This window comes from Somniosus microcephalus, unplaced genomic scaffold (genome assembly GCF_052327205.1).
Source record: "Somniosus microcephalus isolate GS21.2 unplaced genomic scaffold, FLI_Smic_1.0 unresolved_chr2, whole genome shotgun sequence".
NCBI classification, from domain to species: domain Eukaryota; kingdom Metazoa; phylum Chordata; class Chondrichthyes; order Squaliformes; family Somniosidae; genus Somniosus; species Somniosus microcephalus.
In genome coordinates this window covers 55,749,399-55,760,857 of record NW_028225180.1, presented here as the reverse complement: position 1 = coordinate 55,760,857, position 11,459 = coordinate 55,749,399, and the positions used below count along the sequence as shown (strand labels likewise).

Below are 11,459 nucleotides of genomic sequence, written 5' to 3'. Positions count from 1 at the left end.
TCACAATGGGAGATGACGCATGCTCAGCTTGAGCTGGAAACCCTTAAAGGGGCCAATAGAATTTAAATCCGGAGCACGGCCACTTAAAGCAGAGGGGCAGAAAACCCGCCCTAAATGCGGCATCGGCAGCGGGTGGAGGCAGAGCTGAGCGGCAGAGCGACTACAAGAGGCCCCAGAGGCTCAGGTAGGCCCCAGTGCGGCATCGGCAGCGGGTGGAGGCGGAGCTGAGCGGCAGAGCGACTACAAGAGGCCCCAGAGGCTCAGGTAGGCCTCAGTGCGGCATCGGCAGTGGGTGGAGGTGGAGTCGGGACCAGCGGGAGCAGCGAGGAGGAGCTCGGGAGAAAACCCGGCGACCAGCGAGGCCCGAGACCAGTCGGGAGCAGTGAGTCGGAGCCCGGTATAAAAACCGGAGAGAGGCGAGGCCCGAGACCACAGCTGGGGCAGTCGGGAGAGCAGGAGGCCAGTAACTGCTGGGGCAGTCGGGAGAGCAGGAGGCCAGTAACTGGTGAGTTTAAAAGCTCACCTTTCGCGGGCTTTTTCTTTCACAGCTGGTGCAGTTCGGAGAGCAGGAGGCCAGTAACTCTTATGTAGGTGGAGCTGTTGCTAAACCCGAAACACTACAGTGTAGTGTCTCCCACCCTTCCACCTCCTCTAACCTTTTAGGGGTTAGGGGAAGTTGAAAAGGTAGGTTCAATTTATTTTATTTCAGGAGCCTAACCTAGGTGGAAAAGGTTCCAGGACAGGAGGCGGCAGTGAAAATACAACACCAGAAAACAGGTAGGTGACTGGTTGGTGAGTACTTTCACAAACTTATTCTAAGTAGAATTCAATAATTAAGCTAAATCGTAGTAAATAAAAGGGTATTGTAAGGGTTAAGTCATGGAAGGGCAGCTCGGACCCATGTCATGCTTCTCCTGTGCCATGTGGGAAATCAGGGACACTGTCCCTGACAACTATGTGTGCAGGAAGTGTGTCCAGCTGCAGCTCCTAGCGGACCCCATGGCGGCGCTGGAGCTGCGAATGGACTCACTCTGGAGCATACGCGATGCTGAGGATGTTGTGGATAGCACATTCAGTGAGTTGGTCACACCGCAGGTAAAGGCTAGCTCAGACAGTAAATGGGTGACCAAAAGGCAGGGTAAAGGCAGGAAGGTAGTGCAGGAGTCACCTGCGGTCATCTCCCTCCAAAACAGGTTTACCGTTTTGGGTACTGTTGGGGGACATGACTTATCAGGGGAAGGCACCAGCAGCCAGGTTCAGGGCACCATGACTGGCTCTGCTGCACAGAAGGGCGGGAAAAAGAGGGATAGGGCTATAGTGATAGGGGATTCAATTGTAAGGGGGATAGATAGGAGTTTCTGTGGCCGAGACCGAGACTCCAAGATGGTATGTTGCCTCCCTGGTGCAAGGGTCAAGGATGTCTCGGAGCGGGTGCAGAGCATTCTGAAGGGGGAGGGGGATCAGCCAGTTGTCGTGGTACATGTAGGTACCAACGATGTAGGTAAAAAGAGGGAGGGGGTCCTACAAGCTGAATTTAGGGAGTTAGGAGCTAAATTGAAAAGTAGGACCTCAAAGGTAGTAATCTCTGGATTGCTACCAGTGCCACGAGCTAATAAGTTTAGAGAGAGTAAGATAGATAAGCTAAATACGTGGCTTGAGCAGTGGTGCAAGGGAGAGGGATTTAAATTCTTGAGGCATTGGAACCAGTTCTTGGGGAGGAGTGACCTGTACCAAGGGGACGGTCTACACCTGAACTGTGAGGGAGCTGATGTCCTCGGGGTAATATTTTCTAGGGCGGTTCGGGAGGATTTAAACTAATTTGACAGGGGGATGGGAACCTAGGTAGTGGAAAAGAGGGAAGTCATATGAAGTTAGAAATAGATGGTAGAAAGGTGAGAAGCAATAAGCAAAGGAGAGAAACACAAAGGGCCAAACTAATTCATAATGAGAGTGTGAAAAAAGCAAGCCTGAAGGCTTTGTATCTTAATGCTAGAAGCATTAGGAACAAGGTGGATGAATTAGTTGTGGAAATAGAGGTAAACAAGTATGATTTGATTGGGATTACAGAAACGTGGCTGCAGGGTGGGCAAGGCTGGGAACTTAACATCCAGGGATATACAATATTTAGGAAGGATCGGCAAAAAGGTAGGGGAGGTGGGGTAGCATTGCTGATAAAGGAGGGGATTAATGCAATGGAAAGGAAGGATATTAACTCGGATGAAACGGAATCTGTATGGGTAGAAATGAGAAATAGCAAGGGGAGGAAAACGTTAGTGGGTGTGATATATAGGCCTCCAAATAGTAATATGGAGTTGAGGGAAGGCATAAAAAGGGAAATTAGGGAAGCGTGCGATAAGAGCACAGCTGTCATCATGGGTGACTTTAATTTACATATTGATTGGACTACCCAAATTAGTAAAAATTCTGAGGAGGAGGAATTCCTGGAATGTTTTCGGGACGGTTATCTGGACCAATATGTCAAGGAGCCGACTCGAGATCAGGCCATTTTAGACTGGGTATTGTGCAATGAGAAGGGACTTATCAGCAATCTTCTTGTACGAGGCCCCTTGGGTCAGAGCGATCATAATATGATCGAGCTCTCAGTCGAGATGGAGAGTGAGGAAATTGAATCAGAGACTAAGGTCCAGAACTTAAATAAAGGGAATTACGAGGGTATGAGACGGGAATTGGGTAAGATTGATTGGGTGGTGTTTCTGGGGGGATTGACAGTGGATAGACAATGGCAAGCATTCAAAGATAGAATGGAAGAATTCCAGAACATGTTTATACCGGTTTGGCATAAAAATAAACCTAAAAAGGTGACTCAACCGTGGATAACGAGGGAAATTAGGGACAGCATAAAATCAAAAAAAAGTGCATATCAACTGGCAAAAAAAAGCACCAGACCGGAAGACTGGGGGCAGTACAGGATACAGCAAAAGAGGACAAAGGGATTAATCAGGAAGGGGAAAATAGAATACGAAAGTAAACTTGCAGCAAACATAAAGACAGACTGCAAAAGCTTTTATCGGTATATCAGGAGGAAAAGACTGGTAAAATCCCAAGTCGGTCCCTTGCAGTCCGATTCGGGAGAATATATAATGGAGAATAAGGAAATGGCAGACCAATTAAACTCATACTTTGGTTCTGTATTCACAAAGGAGGACACAAATAACCTCCCAGGAATATCGGCAAACATAGGGACTAATGAGAGGGAGGAGCTGACAGAAATTAGTATCTCTAGGGATATGGTGTTGGGTAAGTTGAGGGGACTGAAGGCCGACAAATTCCCGGGGCCTGATAAACTACATCCTAGGGTACTTAAGGAGGTGGCCCTGGAGATAGCAGATGCTCTAAGGATCATCTTCCGGAACTCCATTGACTCGGGAACAGTACCCGTGGATTGGAGGGTAGCTAATTTTAACCCAATATTTAAAAAGGGGGGTAGAGAGAAAGCAGGGAATTATAGACCAGTAAGCCTTACATCGGTTGTGGGCAAAATGCTAGAGTCCATTATTAAGGATAAAATAGCGGAGCACTTGACAAATGGGGAAAGGATCGGACAGAGTCAACATGGATTTACAAAGGGTAAATCTTGTTTGACTAATCTGCTGGAATTTTTTGAGGAAGTAACTGGTAAAATAGATGGGGGAGAGCCAGTGGATGTGGTGTACCTTGACTTCCAGAAAGCCTTCGATAAGGTTCCACACAAAAGATTATCATGCAAAATTAAGGCTCATGGGATTGGTGGCAAAGTATTAACGTGGATAGAGAACTGGCTGGCGGATAGAAAACAGAGAGTTGGAATAAACGGCTCGTTTTCGGAGTGGCAGGCAGTGACCAGCGGGGTGCCGCAAGGATCTGTCCTGGGACCCCAGCTGTTCACAATATATATAAATGATCTGGATCAGGGAATTGGATGCAATATTTCCAAATTCGCTGACGACACTAAACTAGGAGGAGGGGTGGGCTCTGATGAGGATGTCAGGAGGCTACAGTGCGATTTGGACAGGTTGGGGGAATGGGCGGATACGTGGCAGATGCACTATAATGTGGATAAATGCGAGGTTATCCACTTTGGGGGTAAAAACAGGAGGGTGGATTATTATCTAAATGGCAATAGATTGGGAGATGGGGAAGTGCAGAGGGACCTGGGTGTTCTTGTGCACCAGTCACTGAAGGAGAGCATGCAGGTGCAACAGGCGATTAAGAAGGCAAATGGTATGTTGGCCTTCATATCAAGGGGGTTCGAGTATAGGAATAGGGATACCTTACTACAGCTGTACAAGGTGCTGGTGAGACCGCATCTGGAGTATTGTGTACAGTTTTGGTCGCCCCATCTGCGGAAGGATGTTCTTGCCATGGAAAGATTGCAGCGGCGATTCACCAGGCTGATACCTGGAATGGCGAGAATGACCTACGAGGAGAGATTGAATAGTTTGGGCTTGTACTCACTGGAGTTTAGAAGATTGAGAGGGGATCTCATCGAAACATATAAAATTATGGCAGGCCTGGACAGGCTGAATTCAGAGAGAATGTTTCCAATGGCAGGGGAGCACAGAACCAGGGGCCACAGTCTAAAAATAGCGGGCAAATCATTTAAAACAGAGATGAGGAAGAATTTCTTCACTCAAAGAGTGGTGAACCTGTGGAATTCCCTGCCACAGAGGGCTGTGAAGGCTAATTCAATAAATATTTTCAAGAGAGAATTGGATATATTTCTGAAGGCTAAGGGGATTAAGGGTTACGGAGAAAAGGCGGGGACGGGGTACTGAACTGGTAAGATCAACTATGATCTCAGACGAAGATCAGCCATGATCTCATTGAATGGCGGAGCAGGCTCGAAGGGCCGAATGGCCTACTCCTGTTCCTATCTCTATAATGAAAGCAGTGATGGTCATCAATTGAAATGTTCACCCTTCCACTCTCAGTCCACATCTGGATCCCCGCAGTGACTCGAGGTGTCTCTCTCCATGTGAACTGAACTGATTTCTCCACAGCCTGAAACAGATTAATGATTATACAGGAAATAAAATGATTGCACAACAGTGTAAATCACATGCAGTCTGGGGTTAATATTTCAATAATTACAGACAAATATTACCCATAAAATTGACTGAATTCCATCTATACTTTATTTTTTGCATTAAACATTAACCGAAACACTCACACGCTCTGCTCCAGCATTTTGCAGGTCAGTAAGAGGCGGCGGACAGTGGGCACAGATTTGTCTGTGAAGGAGTTTGATCTCATGTCCAGAGCGATCAGTGGCCGGTTTGTACTGAGAGCAGAGGCGAGAACCTCGACACACGGATCTGTAAGACTGACATCACACAGGCTGGGGATCAGAGAGAGAAATAACATGAATCAAATTAAATACCTTGTATTTATTAATAACAAAGTTACTGATAATAATAAATATCTAACATTTCAGACATCCAGTTACTATAAACACAATGTCACGCATTTTGGTAGTTACTTCAGTTGCTTTATTTTACAGTCCGGATTACTCAGAGCCGCAGACAGTAGCTTCACTCCAGAATCTCCAAATTTATTATGTTTCAGGTCCAGCTTGGTCAATGACCAGTTTGTACTGAGAGCGGAGGCGAGATCCTTGGCAGAAGAACCAGTCAAACTGATATTATCCAGCCTGGTGATCAGAGAGAGAAATAACAGGAATCAGAGGAAATCCCCAGCATTTAATAGAAACACTATTACTGACACTAATCTATATATATAAATCGGTACTTCTGTCTGTCATTCTGTCATTCTGTCTGTCATTCTGTCTGTCATTCTGTCATTCTGTCTGTCATTCTGTCTGTCATTGCGTGTGCGTCTTGCGGGTATGTGCTCGAAAGTTACAGGGCGTACCTACGCGCGCGTTACCTCCAAAGAAAGCTTACGCTTCCGAGACGGTTTTAAGCGTATTTACGTTTCGGCCGGGCTAAAATTGCGCCCGCGATATCCCAAAAACCTTCAACGTTCCGCTCATTAGCATCTCATTATCCACTCATTAGCGACAGAGTGACCTCGAGCTCGACCAATCGTATGCCGGGTTGCTGGCGTGTGCTGCCGGGCCAATCGGTGCGTGTGTGGCCGGGCTTTATCGCTCTGAACCGAGGTGAGTCGCCGCCATCTTGATTCCAAACTTTTCCTTTCTTTTTCCCGCTTTCTGCGTCTTAAAAAAAAACGTTGCTTTTAAAACACATATTGTTTTTTAAAAAAATGATTTAGAAAGTAATTAACTTATCTAATCTCATTAATTTTCCTACCTTTCCCCGTTTTTCCAGGTAGGCCTAGAAGCCTCGGCGTCTGCTCCGCACCCACGCCCGAGCTAGGCACCTCCCGGCCCCACTCGAAGGCTGGAGGGCCGAGCCTCAGCCCAGCACCACTAGGGTGCGTGCGCAGCAGGAGCTGAGACGTGCTGTCTCTCTCTGGCTGGCCGGGGGGCGGGGCTTGCTGAGCGTCCAGCGTTACCCTGGCAACCGGGTCCGCCGGACGTCTCGCACAGCCGCAATCGGCGGTCTTCACCTCGGGTGGGGGATGGCCGCGACCCTCGGGCGGGGGGCTGGGGGGCCGCGCGCGCAGCAGGAGCAGCTGAGACGTGGCGTCTCTCTCTCTGGCTTGGTCAGCGTCACGGTTACCCTGGCAACCGGGCCCGCCGGCCGAGAGAGACGCCGCGTCTCAGCTCCTGCTGCGCGCGCAATCGGCGGTCTTCACCTGGGGGGGCGACCCCGCCCTCCCTCCCCTCCCTGTCCCCCCCTGCCCTCCCCCCTCCATTCCCCCCCGCACTCCCTTCCCCGCCCTCCCCTCCCCCCGCCCTCCCTTCCCCTCCCCCTGCCCTCCCTTCCTCCCCCCTCCCCTCCCCCCTCCCTTCCCCGCCCTCCCCCTCCCCTCCCCCCCTTCCCCGCCCTCCCTCCCCTCCCCCCCGCCGTCCCTCCCCCTCCCCGTCACTCCCCTCCCCCTCCCTCCCCCCCTCCCCTCCCCCTCCCCCCTCCCCTCCCCTCCCTCTCTTCCCCCCAGTCGCTCTCTCTCTTCCCCCCAGTCGCTCTCTCTCTTCCCCCCAGTCGCTCTCTCTCTTCCCCCCAGTCGCTCTCTCTCTTCCTCTTAGTCGCTCTCTCTCTCCCCCCCAGTCGCTCTCTCTCTTCCCCCCAGTCGCTCTCTCTCTCTCTTCCAACAACAACATGCACTCGAAAAAGCCTCGGCACCGCCGGGCACTTCAGCTAGTAATAATATACAGTGTCAAGCATCCAGTTATTATATACACAATCTCAAAGACTGGTACTTACCCCAGTTCCTGTATTTTACAGTCCTGGTTCCTCAGAGCCACAGACAGAAGTTTCACTCCTGAATCTCCAAATTGATTCTTGTTCAGGTTCAGAACTGTCAGTGACCGGTTTGTACTGAGAGCGAAAGTGAGATGCTCGATACAATAATCTGTGAAATCGTTATTATCCAGCCTGTGATCAGAGAGAGAAAAATTAACAGGAATCAGAGTTTGCTAATAACTCTATTAATGATACTAATAATAATGCACAGTGTCAGGCATTCAGTTATTATAAACGCAATCTCACACGGTCTGGAATTTACCCCAGTTCCTGTATTTTACACTCCGGGTTCCTCAGAGCCGCAGACAGTAGTTTCACTCCTGAATCTCCCAGTTTATTATTACTCAGTTTCAGAACCGTCAGTGACCGGATTGTGCTGAGAGCAGAGGTGAGATCCTCGGCAGAAGAATCTGTAAGACCGACATCAACCAACCTGGGGATCAGAGAGAGAAATAATAGGAATCAGAGTAAATCCACAGCGTTCATTAATAACTCTATTACTGATCCTAATAATTATTTACAGTGTCAGACATCCAGTTATTATAAACACTATCTCACACTGTCTCTTACTTACTCCAGTTCCTGTATTTTACAGTCCTGGTTCCTGAGAGCCACAGACAGTAGTTTCAATCCTGAATCTCCCAGTTTACTAAAACTCAGGTTCAGAACCGTCAGTGACCAGTTTGTACTGAGAGCGGAGGCGAGATTCCCGGCACAAGAGGCTGTAAGACCGATACCCCATAGACTGGGGATCAGAGAGAGAAATAACAGGAATCAGAGTAAATCCCCAATGTTTATTAATAACACTATTACTGTTAGTAATAATAATGTACAGTGTCAGACATTCAGTTATTACAAACACAATCTCACACAGTCTGGTACTTACTCCAGTTCCTGTATTTTACAGTCCGGGTTCCTCAGAGCCGCAGACAACAGCTTCACTCCAGAATCTCCCAGTTTATTTTCTTTCAGTCTAAACACAGAGCGGGAGAAACAAACTGCATGAAACCCTGGATCTGGTATATTTTTCTCTCTCGGATATTAGAGCAATCACTGAAATTTCTTCAGGAAATTAATAACCCGGTTTTCCTGTAACAGACAATCAATGTCACTCTGTCCAACTGTGCATATAATCAGGGACCGTCAGGAATTTTATTTATTAAATAAAGTGCTGTCTGTGTGAAGCCTTTAAATGTCCCTCAGTCCGCTTTCATTCCCTGATGATCAGAATTAGCCTCCTGGAACTCCGTGACCGGCACCTCATGTTTGGGTAAATTTGTTTCATTTCTGCTGCTCCTTAAATACCGGAGTTTATGGGAAAGGGCCGATGTTCCCGGAATTAAATAATAAAGCAGTGATTCCATATATTTTATACTCTGTGCATTATATTACACTGTATAATATCTCGGGGTGAGTTATATTGTGAAACGGCGCTAACTGCTGCCGTAAAATCCACCCCCAGGGTTTTGTGAAACAAGGAGAGTTTATTCTGTCCCGTTACAAATTTTTAATATCCCTGAGCCCCTAGTTTATAGGGAAGGGTAGTCTGTCACATTATTCCCCATTACACTGGCTGTACATTTATTTCAGGTGTAACTGGCCCGACAGTTCTGGGGAATTTTCGGAAATTCCCTCCGCGAGCGGGTCTGAACACCAAGGGGGCAGATTATGGGGAATTCCCGGGTTTACTGCCCCGGGGTTTACCCAGGAGCCGCCCGCTGTGTGCGAGACCCCAATGCTAGCCGGTGTGTGTCTGTACTCCGGGTCTACTACCCCACAACACGTTAGATTGGAACCTTTTTACTGGCACATTTAATATCCTGATTGTCATTCTTTTCTTAATATTCAGGATGTGAATAATTGTAAACATTAGCAGCTGAAAGGATTCTCGTTTCCCAAATATTCCCAATCCAGGAAAACTCCCCGACGACAAGACACCTCCTAGACTGTATTGGATTAAGTATGTAACTGTTAGTTGTTTGAACTTGGGTTTCTGTACTGTTTCTGGTTAAAATAGTGGATGTGGAAAATATTTTAATTAATTTTATCTTTACTGACGGCTTTTATTTTATATCTGCATTCAGGCGTCCAACATTTTCAAATAAGACTTATTATAATTAAATTATCAGAACCTCAGTGACCTGTAATTGCTGATCCGATAAAGACTGTAAAATTCCTACTTGTTCACAAGAATCCATTTTTCATTTAGCAGTATTTTGGGAATTGCTATCCGATCCTGTTATTAATAGTCATATATGTGTTGAATCTGCTTCTCTCAGGTTGAACTGAACTGTTTGTTTCCCTTCAATATGGAGCAACAACATAATCCATGACTGTTCTACAATTCACCCAACAGTTAGAGACACATTAACAGTTACCTCAACTCCCGGCATTTGTGCAGTACGGGTCCGAAACGCTGGAGTCGTTCACACTGAATGGAGCAGTTCTCCAGATCAAGGTGTTTTATTGCATCACAGAGTTCAATAACATGAGACAGGACCACGAAGTCAATCGGGGTCAATGTCAATCCACGAAATGTAAGTGTTCCCACAGGTCCTACTGTGGCCAGAGCCAGTGCTGTATTTTGAGACTCAAACAGGTAGTGCTATATGTTCAGGGGCTTTCTTTTACCAGCTTCACTTTCCGTGTCTCCAATCTGACCTTCAACCTTCTCCTTCACCCAGTCAATCACTCGGCAGATGGTCTGATGAAGAAATTGACCCAGAAACTCCTCCAGGTATTGAGCTGCCTGTGGGGATGAGAGACCAGGAACAAAACGGAGAAATATCTCAAATCACCCATCTTGTTTCCTGTGGGATTCACTGAGGAGTTTCCAGATGTCCCCGGGATCTGGAGTCAGGAATTGTGCGAGTGCGGCTATAAACTCTTGGATGGTGTGGTGCGGGAATGTGTACACCACACTCTGGGCAGAATCAGCTCTCTCTAAGAGTTCCATCATGAACTCAGAGAGGAACTGGGAAGGTTGCAGATTGTACTTGATCAAACCTCCATTTCTAAACACAATCCTCTTCTCAGTAACTGCTGTGAAGGCCATCTCACCCATCATCAGTAACACATCTCGGGGGCTTTTAATCTCGCGGCCGTGGTTTTTTAGAATGTTGTAAATATAGTAGGAATATAGTTGGGTGATTGTCTTGTGAACTCGCTGCTGTTTCCTGTCGCTTTGTTTAAAGAAGGGACCCAGTGCCAAACCGAGGATCCAGCAGTAGGAAGGGTTGTAGCACATGGTGTACAGGATCTCGTTCTCCTCCACGTGTTTATAAACAGCTGTTGCCACCGTGTGATCTTCAAAAAACGTGTTGAAATATTCCTTCCGCTCTTTACCAACAAATCCCAGGATTTCAGCCCAGAAACTGATCTCAGCTTTTTCCAATAAGTGTAATGCAGTGGTGCGGCTAGTCACTAGCACTGAACATCCTGGGAACAGTTTGTGCTGTATTAAACTGTACACAATGTCAGACACTTCACAACAGCATTCGGGATCTGTGCACATGTGCTGAGGTTCTGTATTACTCCGATTGTCAGCAAAATCGATCCCGTCCTTGAATTCATCCAGACCATCGAATATAAACAGCAAACTCTCTGGGTTCTTCCAGACCTCTCCCAGAATATTTCCAAAGTAACGATACAGATCCAGGATCAGATTCCTCAGGTTTATTCTACAGTTAATAGCGTTCAAATCCCGCAATTTAAAGCTGTAAACAAATTGAAAGTGTAGTTATATTTTCCCAGTGGCCCAGTCATGAACAATCTTTTTCGTACCATTGTTGTTTTTCCAATCCCTGGCACTCCGCTCACTGCTGCTGGACTCCCAGATTTGATTTTCTCGGGGAACAACTGCCCTGGCACAATTGATCAGATCGAATTTTCTCCAGTTCTCTCCTGAAATGTTTCTCACTCCACTCTTCATTGTCTCGGCCTCTTGCCAGCAGTTCATATTCTACAAGTGTCCGATCTTGAACAGTAGAATTGAGCGTTAGCTCAGCGTATTGATCAACCAGCCTGAAAATCTTAACATTCTCCTTTATTAGGATAGTGTTCACCCTCAGTGTTTCAGTTTGTACCCAGCGTGTTTCCTTGTGTTTCTGTTGAACATCTTCAATTAAAACA

The 11,459-nt window shown here is 47.0% G+C and overlaps 1 pseudogene; it reads right to left on the bottom strand.

The window, feature by feature from the left end:
- Positions 1 to 4,913: 4,913 nt before the first annotated feature.
- On the bottom strand, positions 4,914 to 10,287 carry LOC147092666 (NACHT, LRR and PYD domains-containing protein 3-like; annotated as a pseudogene).
- Between the last annotated feature and the right edge of the window lie 1,172 nt (positions 10,288 to 11,459).